Source organism: Scyliorhinus torazame, chromosome 1 (assembly GCF_047496885.1).
Source record: "Scyliorhinus torazame isolate Kashiwa2021f chromosome 1, sScyTor2.1, whole genome shotgun sequence".
In the NCBI taxonomy this organism is placed as follows: Eukaryota; Metazoa; Chordata; class Chondrichthyes; order Carcharhiniformes; family Scyliorhinidae; genus Scyliorhinus; species Scyliorhinus torazame.
Window position 1 is genome coordinate 208,364,738 of NC_092707.1, and position 12,412 is coordinate 208,377,149.

At 47.5% G+C, this 12,412-nt stretch overlaps 1 protein-coding gene across 8 annotated transcripts in view; it reads left to right on the plus strand.

The window, feature by feature from the left end:
- Nucleotides 1-1,284: 1,284 nt before the first annotated feature.
- Nucleotides 1,285-12,412, plus strand: part of LOC140418616 (adhesion G protein-coupled receptor B2-like) — a 1,340,408-nt gene continuing 1,329,280 nt past the window's right edge. For 7 of the 8 annotated variants that reach the window (XM_072502149.1, XM_072502159.1, XM_072502168.1 and 4 more), the window contains exon 1: nucleotides 1,285-1,681. The gene's annotated coding sequence lies outside the window, so the exon portion shown is untranslated. Of the gene's footprint in view, nucleotides 1,682-2,860; nucleotides 3,128-12,412 lie in introns of all 8 variants that reach the window. The other variant, XM_072502156.1, reaches the window with a different exon arrangement.

Consider the following 12,412-nt stretch of genomic DNA (forward strand, 5'->3'; position numbering starts at 1 on the left):
ATTATAAGTGTTAATTTCAGACAGATAATGTGATATTGTATCAAAGGTTATTGTATCATGACTATTTAGAGCACAGTGGTTTAATGGAGAAAGTACATTTTGTTGCCTGTTGTTCAATCAGTGCATTCGTATAGTACTGTCCATGTCCATGTGAAAACACGTGTTCAATATTGAAAGAAAATCACACTGTTCATAATCACTTTTGAGAATTGATCTGATATTCAAGGAAAATGATACCGTCCATGCTTACCTGTACACATTAGTCTGATACAGTATGTATAATTTGCAATTGTGGATAATACTAATTTTAAATATACTATTCATTTTGGGCTCATGGAATAATTTAACTGTGGAATGTAATTAGTTTTGTTGACTACTGGGTAACCATTGAAAAACTGTCAGCTTTGATAGCATTCTAATGTTTTGGTTAGCAGGTTGCTTATTCACTCACCCTACCAGAGGCTGAGCACACAACCTAGGCTGACTTGATCAGTGCATGACCGGGGAAGGTGCCAACCCGCTGAAAGGCGAAAACGGTGTTGTGAAATATGTTTCCCACGATGTAGTTAATTCTGAATCCAGCTGTGGCTAATCGCATTCCTGATCAATGAATAAAAAGTGAGTAATAGGCAGTTTTGGGGAATGCAAACTTTACAATTGTTGTGCTTGTCAGTGAAATGGCAAGATGAAAAGGGAAAATGCGAGTACTTTCTTTGGTTGTTGTGAGTGCTTTACTCCTTTCGTTGATAAATGTTGGTGGGATGGAAGGTTGGGGAGATGGTGGTAATGTCACTGGACTCTTGCTTCAAGAGGCCCAGGTTAATGCTCTGGGGAACGTGGGTTCTCGACGATATTTCCCCAGGGCTGCGCACAGCAGAGTCCTGGGGATTGATTTTCAATCCCTGGGGACTCCAGGCCAATCCTGGAGGGGTTGGCAACCCGACTGTTTTTAATTGTTGTTCTTATTCTTATGTAGATATATAGAACAGATAATCGGCTGGCTCATCCTTGCGTATCCGCTTCAGGTTAAAGTCGTCGACTGTGAAGTACTTTCGACCACTCCGCGTGTGCGGAGTTGCGACGTGTGTGCAGATGAGAGGGGGGTGGGGGCGGGGCGGGAGCGAGCCGGGAGCTGCTCATGCCGAACGGCCGGCTGGGGAAAGAGCGGGAAAGCGCAGGCAGCGAGCTGCAGTCTGATTGGCGCGCGGAGGATTGGCGGTTGACGCGCGAGCCGTTGGCTGCTGCCGTGGCGCGCGCTCGACTCGGCCGGGGGAGGGAGGAGGTTAGTTTTGCAGAGTTTATCCGGATCTCCTCTGCCAGCCGCAGCGGCGCCGGCAGCAGCAGCATGTGCGAGCTCGGTGGGAGGCAGAGCGACAGAGAGACGACAGCGATAAGCAGCTCAGCTCATCCTGGCACCGTTTGCCAGCGCAGCAGCACCCGGACTCTCGGCGGCTGGCATCAGGCACTTTAACCCGCTGGCCGAAGAGGGAGAGAGGAAAAAAAAAGGAGTGGGCGGCGGGTTGGTGGGGGTGGGGGTGGAAAGACGAGACTTGGATGTAAATAGTGGCAAAGCTCCGCGTGAATAAAAGATAGGAGAGGAGAGCTGCAGTCTCAGGGATGGGAAACTTCACCCGGACAAAGTCAGCGGCAGAAGCACCAAACTCTTGCTAGAATCGCAAAGGTAGGCGGACCGCGCCCCCTGTCATCAACACCGGCTGGAAGTGCGCGGGGGGGGGGGGGGGGGTGGTGTCGACCCCTTGGTCATGGGAAAGCGGCAGCATTCATTTAGCGGGTGCAGTTTGTTGAGCAGCAGAAGCGCTGTAAAGTGGGTGCGTGTGTGATTGAGGAGCCGCCGTGAAATGGCTGTCACTGGTTAATGGTGGCGGCTTTTAATCAGCCTCTAGCGCCGACTATGGTGGATATCTGAGAGTGCCGGCCGATCCGGATAGATGTACAGAATCCACCCGGATGCCAGTATCGCTGTGCAAACATTGCCGATCGCAGCATGTCGGGCGCACACCGATCACTGAACCGTTGCACGGGCATGGTGATCGGCGCGGGGAGTGAGTGAATCGGCGCATTTACTTCCCCGAAACAATCTCTTGAACAATCTCTTGTCGACTTGACCATCGGCACTGGTTCCCCCGTTTGTCAAAAATAAACGGCCCACCAGAACTGTATTGAAAGTTATTATTTCCTTACGACCCTGCCACACCACCAGCTTGTGTGTTTGGGGCGGGGGTGGAAGAGCACTCTGCCGGTCGGCGTGGGGGAATGGAGAACAGAAAATATAATCGGAACAGAATTAGTAAAGCCATATTAGCGGACGCAGACGGGTCCGCAGAAGAGTTTGTTTTCAAGAATGACTCCGCCATGTCCCTCGCACTTAAAAAAAACCCAGCAAAATGGTTTGAAATTAATTCGTGAATGTGCGAAGTAAATCGTGTGAAAGAAACCCAGAGGCAGGCGGGGTTGGACGTCCAGCTGCAGCTTTTGGTGTACTATTATTTTGTAGGTGGGCGGGAGACGGGGGGCTGACATGGTTAAGTGTGGAAAATGTCTTTATTCTGCATACTTTTTTATTTACTGCCTGCCTTTAACAGAATAAACATATCTCGCCGGAGCGGTAGAATTCCGGATTAACAGACACGCATACATGTTTGTATACTTTACACAATTATCCAATGCATCAGCATGACACTAATATCACGGGGAACCTTGTCTTTCTATGCCTCGGTGCCACTTATTTGCTTTCGCTGCCGTTTCTCTCCCCTCTCCGTCTGTCTTTTCCCCTTCTGTGTCTGTTCCTCAGTTCTGTAGGTTTCTGCACTTATTTTCTTCCTTTCTTACTTTATTTCAGGCTCTCTGCCCCCTTCATGTGTACCTGTACGTGTATCTCCGCCCCTCTTCCTCTCGCTTTCCCCATCTGTCAAACGAGGATCCTTGGACTAATCGGCCGAATAGCACAACTGTTTAGGAATCTGCTCTCCCGGCTCTCCTTCCTTCCTCTATATTTGATTCCACCAGATTTGCCTCTTGAAGTTTATCAGTGGTGACATTTCTTCATTTCCAGTGCCAGATCCGTTTATCAGCCACGAATGTGGTGTGCTGTGGGAAACAGAGAGGGGTGAGTCCTTGTGATTTGGTCCCAGGCTTTCATTTTCCATATCAACAATAGGCAACGCAAACAGATTGCGTTGTAAATATCAAGGGCATGGAGATCTCTAACCACTAGTAAGGATGTTTGACAACTCGGGTTTGAAACAAATAGTAAATTATTTATTTGGGCTTCATCGTGCTTTCGTAATGTTCCAGCAGCTGTGGGATGTTAATCCCTCAGTGCTGTAAGTGCTGAACTTGCCTTTGCATTTTCTGCGTCCAGATGTGTTAAATATGACTACACTGCTATGCATTTAAAGATGAAACAGAATTATTTGAGAACTGTATTTAGTGTCTCTTGATCAAAATCTATGCATAACATTTTCTTTTCTTTTCTTTTCTGTGGGAACAGGAACTGGAACTTGATATATTTCTGTAGCATTCATAAAATAATCTACGTTAGGTGATTTACAATAGTGATAGAACATGCAGTAGAAAATTAATCACAATGATTATTTTGACCAGTTTGAAAAGTTACAGCTGTTAATGTGAATGCAGGAACATAAACTGATCCTGGAATAGACTGCAGTGAAGAGACTGGTCCAACACAGGTGTGACATATTCGTGCATAATATATACAATAACTTAAAGCTGACAGTCATTTCTTTGTCTCTGTCTCTCATAATCTCATAGAATCTATATATAGAATCTTAGAACCCTACTAAATGTCTTGGTTATCTTTCAGCTTTCACTTCTGATGCAGGATTATGTGCAAAAGGTTAACACTCTTTTCTCGCCACAGATTGTGATGGACCTGCTGCCTATTTTCATTGTTTTTGTTGGTTGTTTTCCAGCGTATGATATTTTCAATCTCTTAACTACCGTACCACCTATTTAGTCACATTTCTTTATCTCTATATCATGTATATCAATCAACCTAAAACATTTTTTGTGCCTGTTGACTGAGTGATGCCAAATTACATTGCAGGAAAATGTCAGGCAGATCGCAGAAACCCACAAAAACTGTTTAAAAGTTTGCGATAAAAAATAGCAAATGACTGAGCCAATCACAGACATAATTGATGATTGTAAATAAGTAGTCATTCTCTTGTGTGCTTTTCAACTGATTTTGCAAAACTTTTCAATAGATTGTAACTGGGCATTGACTTTATCCTAAAAACCCAAATATAGTGACTCCAGAAACACTTCAAAATAACACCTCCTTCCTTCTTTTAAGATGCGGCGTAAAATTAACCTCATTCACCAATGTTTTGGTTATTTGTCCAAACATCTCTTTAGGTGCACAAATTCAAATTGTGTCTGATAATCTCCATGCAAGTTGTTTCATTGAGTTGCATCGCATAAGAACTTTTTTTTATATAGCCAGCCACCGCAGTGCATGAAAGCACCAACCAAATTCACAATTTTATTTAATGCATTTTTGGAATCCTTTTGATTTTTTTAAATTCAGAAAATAAGAATGTACAATTTTCACCCCAGGTGTCCTGCTAATTTTAGAGCTATAAATAATGCAGGTGACGCAAAGCTTATATAAGGGCTTATAGTGTACTGTCCTCATGAGGACATAAAGAAAGAAGCAACCTTTTTGTTGAGGGAGTAGTTAAGAACAAACGAGAGGTGCTAGGCAATGGGCTGACAGAAGTGGGACAGTCCCTTTTACTAGAATGGAAAATTCATCTTTTCGAAATATTTCTCGAGCCCCAATGTTCGTCAGCCAGCAAGATGAAAATGTGGGTGTCGTTGACAAGGCGGGTATTTATTGTCCACCCTGAATTGTTCTAATAGGGACACCCCTTGAGAAGGTGGTGGTGAACTATATTCTTGAACTGCAGCAGTTAGTCCATCTGTAATAGGTGCAGCCACAATTCTATTAGGAAGGGAGAAAGTTTCAGGAGTTTGATTCAATGGTTATGAATAAATAGTGATTATTTCCAAGTCAGGATGTTGTGAATTGGAGGGGACCTTGCAAATAGTGATCTATTCATGCACCTGCTGCTTTTGTCCTTCTGGGTTGTAAAGCTTATGGGTTTGGAAGATGCTGTTGATGGCCCCTTGACACTACTTTCTACACTATACCTTGTAGGTGATACGTACTACAACCACAGTGCACCATTTCTGGAGGAAGTGAATGTGCAAAGTGGTCGAAAGTGTTCCAATTAAGCAGGTACCTATGCCCTGAAAGTTGTCAATCCTTTTGAATACTTTTGGAGCTGTACTCTCTTGGGCAAGTGGAGAGCATTCACTTGGTGCTTTGATGCACTCAGTCTTTAGAATGAATAATTATAATCAATATAATAATTAGCTCTATACTAAATTTGTTCTTATTTGGAGAATCATAGAACATTTCCAGTACAGAAGGAGGTCATCAGCTTATCATGGCCATGCTGGCTTTTTATAAGAGAAGCTTGACCAGTGCCATCACCCTGCCTTTTCCTCTTGGCCTTCAAGTTTTTCTTTTTCAGATAATGACCCAATTCCCTTTTGAAAGTCACGATTAAATCTGTCTCCATCACAATTGCGCTGTGAGAACTACAGACCAGTGAGCCTAATGTCGATAGTAGGGAAGTTGGTAGAGTTCATTATCAAGGATTTAATAGCACAGCGTTTGGCAAGCAGTGGTGTAATCAGACAAAGGCAGCATGGATTTATGAAAGGGAAATTATGCTTGACAAAAATACTGGGATTCTTTGAAGATGTAACTAGTAGAGTTGACCATGGTGGATGTGCGGATGTGGTTTAGTTAGACTTTCAGAAGGCTTTCGATAAGGTTTTACATTGCAGATTAATATGTAAAATTAATGTGCATGGGATTGTGGGTAGTGTCTTGACATGGATAGAAAGCTAGTTAGACAGGGAGCAAAGAGTTGGAATAAATGTGTCTTTTTCTGATTGGCAGGCAGTGAATAGTGGGGTACAACAGAGATCTGTGCGAGGATGCCAACTGTTCAAATTTTAAATGATTTGGACGACTGAACTGAATGTATTATTTCCAAACTTGCAGATGATACAAAGTTGGGTGGGAGGGTCAGCAGTGAAGAGAATGCAAAGATGTTTCAGTGTAATTTGGACAGGCCGAGTGAGTGAGCATATGCATAGCAGATGGAGTATAATGTGGATAAATGTGAGGTTATCCACTTCGGTGGTAAAAATAGGAGGCAGATTATTGTTTGAATGAGTGTAAATTGAAAGAGGTGGATATTCAGCGAGGTGTGGTGTCCTCGTGCATCAGTCGCTGAAAGTAAGCGCACAGGTATAGCAGACAGTAAAGAAAGCAAATGGTTTGTCGGCCTTCATAGCAAGAGGATTTGAGTATAGGTTGAGTATAGGGTTGTTTTACTTCAATTGTATAGGGCGTTGGTGAGGCCTGAAGTATTGCATGCAGTTTTGGTATCCTTATCTGAGAAAGGATCTTCTTCCTGTGGAAGGGAGTGCAATGAAGGTTTACCAGGCTAATTTCTTTTTTTTTAAAAAAATATATTTTATTGAAAATTTTTTCCAAACAACAATTTTTCCCTCTTACAAAGCAAACGAAACAATAACAAAACAGAAATTTTTAACAATACACAGGTAACAAAACCCCATTGTCTATTAACCTAAACTAAACTAAACCCCCCCCCTCCCCCTGGGTTGCTGCTGCTGGCCATCTGTCTTCCCTCTAACGCTCCCCTAGGTAGTCGAGAAATGGCTGCCACCGCCTGGTGAACCCTTGAGCCGATCCCCTCAGGGCAAACTTTATCTGCTCCAGTTTAATGAACCCCGCCATATCATTTACCCAGGCCTCCAGTCCGGGGGGTTTTGCCTCCTTCCACATGAGTAGGATCCTGCGCCGGGCTACGAGGGACGCAAAGGCCACGACATCGGCCTCTTTCGCCTCCTGCATTCCCGGCTCTTCCGCAACTCCAAATAGAGCTAACCCCCAGCCTGGTTTGACCCGGGCATTCACCACCTGCGAAATCACTCCCGTCACTCCCTTCCAATACCCTTCTAGTGCCGGGCACGCCCAAAACATATGTGCGTGGTTTGCCGGGCTCCCGCCACACCTCCCACATTTGTCCTCCACTCCAAAGAACCTGCTCAATCTTGCCCCCGTTATGTGTGCTCTATGTAGCACCTTAAATTGAATCAGGCTAAGCCTGGCGCATGAGGAAGAGGAATTTACCCTGCTTAGGGCATCAGCCCACATACCCTCCTCTATCTCCTCCCCTAATTCTTCTTCCCACTTTCCTTTTAGTTCGCCCACCGACTCCTCCCCCTCTTCCCTCATCTCTCGATAAATCTCTGACACCCTGCCCTCTCCGACCCACACCCCTGAAAGCACCCTGTCCTGTATCCCCTGTGTCGGGAGCAACGGAAATTCCCTCACCTGTTGTCTAGTAAACGCCCTCACCTGCATATATCGCAAGAAATTTCCCCGGGGCAACTTATACTTTTCCTCCAATGCTCCCAAGCTCGCAAAAGTCTCATCTATAAATAAATCTCCCACCTTCCTAATTCCCAACTGGTACCAGCTCTGAAATCCTCCATCCATTCTTCCTGGGGCGAACCTATGGTTGTTCCTGATAGGAGACCCCACCAGGGCTCCCCGCACCCCTCTCTGTCGCCTCCACTGTCCCCAGATATTCAGTGTTGCCGCCACCACCGGGTTCGTGGTAAACTTTTTAGGTGAGAACGGTAGCGGCGCCGTCACCAGCGCCTCTAAACTCGTCCCTTTACAGGACTTTCTCTCCAGTCTTTTCCACGCCGCTCCCTCACCCTCCATCATCCATCTACGTATCATTGCCACATTGGCGGCCCAATAGTAATCACCCAAGTTCGGTAGTGCCAGTCCTCCTCTGTCCCTACTACGCTGAAGGAACCTCCTCCTTACTCTCGGAACTTTCCCTGCCCACATGAAGCTCGTGATGCTCCGATCTATTTTATCAAAAAAGGTCTTGGTGATTAGTATAGGGAGACATTGAAATACAAATAAGAACCTCGGGAGGACCATCATCTTAATTGCTTGCACACTGCCCGCCAGCGGTAGAGGCTGCATGTCCCACCTCTTGAAGTCCTCCTCCATTTGTTCTACCAGCCGTGTCAGATTAAGTCTGTGCAAGGTTCCCCAGCTCCTAGCGATCTGAATCCCCAGGTATCGGAAGTTTCTTTCCACTTTCCTTAGCGGTAAGCCTTCTATCTCTCTACTCTGGTCCCCTGGATGTATCACAAATAATTCACTCTTCCCCATGTTTAGCCTATACCCCGATAATTCCCCGAACCCCCTCAAAATTCGCATAACCTCTTATCATTCCCCCCGCTGGGTCCGACACGTATAACAATAGGTCATCTGCGTATAACGAGACTCGGTGTTCTTCTCCCCCTCTAATCACCCCTCTCCATTTCCTGGAGTCTCTCAACGCCATGGCCAGAGGTTCAATTGCCAACGCGAACAACAATGGAGACAGCGGGCATCCCTGTCTTGTTCCCCTATATAATCGGAAATACTCCGATCTATGTCGATCTGTAACTACGCTTGCCGTTGGAGCCCCATAAAGAAGTCTAACCCAGCTAATAAACCCGTTCCCAAACCCAAACCTCCTTAACACTTCCCATAAATACTCCCACTCCACCCTATCAAATGCCTTCTCTGCGTCCATTGCCGCCACTATCTCTGCCTCCCCCTCCACTGATGCCATTACCTTTGCCAGCAATTTGTCATCCACGTTCAATAGTGAAATAGGTCTATAGGACCCGCACTGCAACGGATCTTTGTCCCTCTTCAAAATTAGCGATATCGTCGCCTCCGACATCGTCGGGGGTAGAGTCCCCCCTTCCCTGGCCTCATTGAACGTCCTCGCCATCAACGGGGCCAACAAGTCCACATATTTTCTGTAATATTCCACCGGGAACCCGTCTGGCCCCGGGGCCTTCCCTGCTTGCATGCTTCCCAGTCCCTTAATAACCTCGTCCACCTCAATCGGCGCCCCCAGGCCTGCCACCTCCTGCTCCTCCACTTTCGGGAACCTCAATTGGTCCAGGAACTGCCACATCCCCTCCTCTCCCTCTGGGGGTTTAGACCTATACAGTTCCTCATAGAAGGTCTTGAACACCTCATTTATCTTTCCTGCCCTTCGCACCGTGTCTCCCCTTTCGTCTCTAATTCCTCCTATCTCCCTCGCTGCTGCCCTCTTTCGCAATTGATGCGCCAACAGGCGACTAGCCTTTTCCCCATATTCATACCTCCTCCCCTGTGCCTTCCCCCACAGTACCTCCGCCTTTCTGGTGGTCAGAAGGTCAAACTCCAAATTATATTTTTGGAGAGTGTTACTTGTGATAAGGCAGTTGCCAATTAGGGTTAGTTTTCATTTTTGTTATTTATTATTTATTCATTTTTTGTTTATAAAATAGGTCATTGTTATTTGTGTTGTTATAATGTGTAAAGGATGCACAATATACTGTGTTGGTTGACCAAAAATTTTCAATAAAATATTTATTTAAAAAAAGGTCAAACTCCGTCTGGAGTCGTCGCCTCTCCCTGTACAATTCCTCCTCCGGGGTCTCTGCAAATTCCCTGTCCACCCTTAAAATGTCCCGCAGTAATCTTTCCCTTTCCTTGGCCTCTGTTTTCCTTTTGTGGGCCCCAATAGAGATAAGCTCTCCTCTGACAACCGCTTTTAATGCTTCCCAGACCACTCCCACAGGGACCTCGCCGTTGTCATTGACCTCCAGGTATCTCTCAATACACCCCCGCACTCATGCACACACTCCCTCATCCGCCATCAGTCCCACATCTAATCGCCAGAGTGTTCTCTGCTCCCTGTCCTCTCCTACTTCCAGGTCCACCCAATGTGGGGCATGATCCGAAACCGCTATGGCTGAGTACTCAGCTTCTTCCACCCTAGAGATCAACGACCTTCCCAACACAAAAAAATCTATCCGGGAGTACACTTTATGGACATGGGAGAAGGAAAACTCCCTAGCCCTAGGTCTAAGAAATCGCCTTGGATCCACTCCCCCATTTGGTCCATAAACCCCTTAAGTACCTTGGCCGCTGCCGGCCTTCTTCCGGTCCTTGAGCTGGATCTATCTAGCCCCGGGTCCAGCACCATATTAAAGTCCCCTCCAGGTCCGGTATACGCCCCAGCATCCGTCTCATGAATCCCGCATCGTCCCAATTTGGGGCATACACATTAACCAACACGACCTCCATTCCCTCCAGCCTACCACTCACCATTACATATCTACCTCCGCTATCTGCTACAATGTTCTTTGCTTCAAATGCTACCCGTTTCCCCACCAAAATGGCCACCCCTCTGTTCTTTGCATCCAGTCCTGAGTGGAACACCTGTCCCACCCATCCTTTCCTTAGCCTAACTTGGTCCGCCACCTTTAGGTGCGTCTCTTGGAGCATAACCACGTCTGCCCTTAGTCCTTTCAAATGCGCGAGCACTCGGGCCCTTTTTATCGGTCCGTTCAGGCCTCTCACGTTCCACGTGATCAGCCTCACTAGGGGGCTACCTGCCCCCCTCCCGTGTCGACTAGCCATTACCTTCTCTAGGCCAGTCCCATATCCCGCCTCCGCGCTCCCGCTCGCTCCCCCAGCGTCGCACACCATCCCCGCCCACCCACTCTTTAGCCATTTCCTTTTGGATTTCCGCAGCAGCAACCCAGTTGTCCCCCTCCCCCCTCCCCCCCCCCCCCCCGCTAGATCCCTATCTAGCATGATTGCTCCCCCCATATCACTTCCGTTAGTCAGCTGACTTCAACTGACCCCGGCTACTCCTGCTCACTCCTCGACCCCCCCCGTGTGGGGGAACTCCCATCCGCCTTGCGCCTGTCTTCCCGCCTTATTCTTTCTGGCGCGGGAACATCCCTTTACCTGACCCGCCTCTTATGGCGCAGCTCCCTTTCCCCTCCCCCTCTCCTTCCCCATTCTCCGACTATGTCCCGTCTTTCCCCCCTCACCGGCGCCCACATTTCCCCAATGTCTTCCCCCTTCCCTGTTTACTTCTCAATTAACTTCCACCGTAACATTAACAAAAACAATAACAATAACATTTCCTGCAGCATCAGTCCCTCAGTTCCGGTCCAATTTCTCTTCTTTGATGAAGGACCATGCTTCCTCCGCTGTCTCGAAATAATAGTGCCTCTCCTGATATGTGACCCATAGTCTTGCCGGCTGCAGCATCCCAAACTTCACCTTTTGTGCCCGCAGGGGCCTCAGCACCCATCAGTGAGCTCAGAATCTTACTTGCGTACTCTCCACAGTCCACTCCTTCCACACCCTCAGGGAGACCTAGTATCCGAAGGTTCTTCCTTCGCGCTCCGTTTTCTAGGGCCTCGATCCTTTCAGTACACTTTTTATGAAGTGCCTCGTGCGTCTGAGTCTTAACCGCCAGGCCCAGGATCTCGTCCTCAATATCTGTCACCTTCTGTTCCACCACGCGGAGCTCAGTCTCCTGGGCCTTTAATGTCTCCTTGAGCCCCTCAATTGCCTGTAGCATCAGGGTCAGCACCTCCCTCTTCAGCAGCTCCACGCACCGTCTCACGATTTCATCCTGCTCAGGCCCCCATGTCGCCTGCGCTTTCTCCGCCGCCATTTTGCACTTCTCTCTTTCTGACCCTTTGGTCGACGATTCCTCGCGCTGCAGCCGCCGCCGCCGGTTTTTTCCTCCTTCGTTTGGGGGGGACTCCCTTCTCACACACCCCACACCGGGTTGCGTCGTCGAAAAATTCCCTGTTGGGGCTCTTAAAAGAGCCCGAAGGTCCGTCGGAGCTGGAGCAGCCGAAGCGTGCGGCTAGCTAGGCATCACCGCAACCGGCTACCAGGCTAATTTCTGACATGGGGGGACTGATATGAGGAGTGACTAAATTGGTTAAGATTATATTCATTGAAAGCTGATCTGCGAAGGTGGGATAGTCTCTCTCTCACTGGTGGGTCGGGTACAGGCGGTTAAAATGAATGTGTTGCGCGATTTCTGTTCATTCCCAATGCTTGCCGATTTTCCTGCCAAAGGCATTTTTTAGAGAAATTGAAGGAATGAAGTAGTGTATTTAAAAAGCCTTACCTTTACAGGAGCAGCCCTTTGGATTTCGGCGGCAGCGGTGCGCAGGGGCCTTCTGGGAGGTGAGTAGTGAATTTAAAAAGCCTTACCTTTACAGGAGCAGCCCTTTGGATTTCGGCGGCAGCGGTGCGCAGGGACCTTCTGGGAGGTGAGTAGTGAGTTTAAAAGCTCTTACCTTTACAGGAGCAGCCCTTTGGATTTCGGCGGCAGCGGTGCGCAGGGGCCTTCTTGGAGGTGAGTAGTGTATTTAA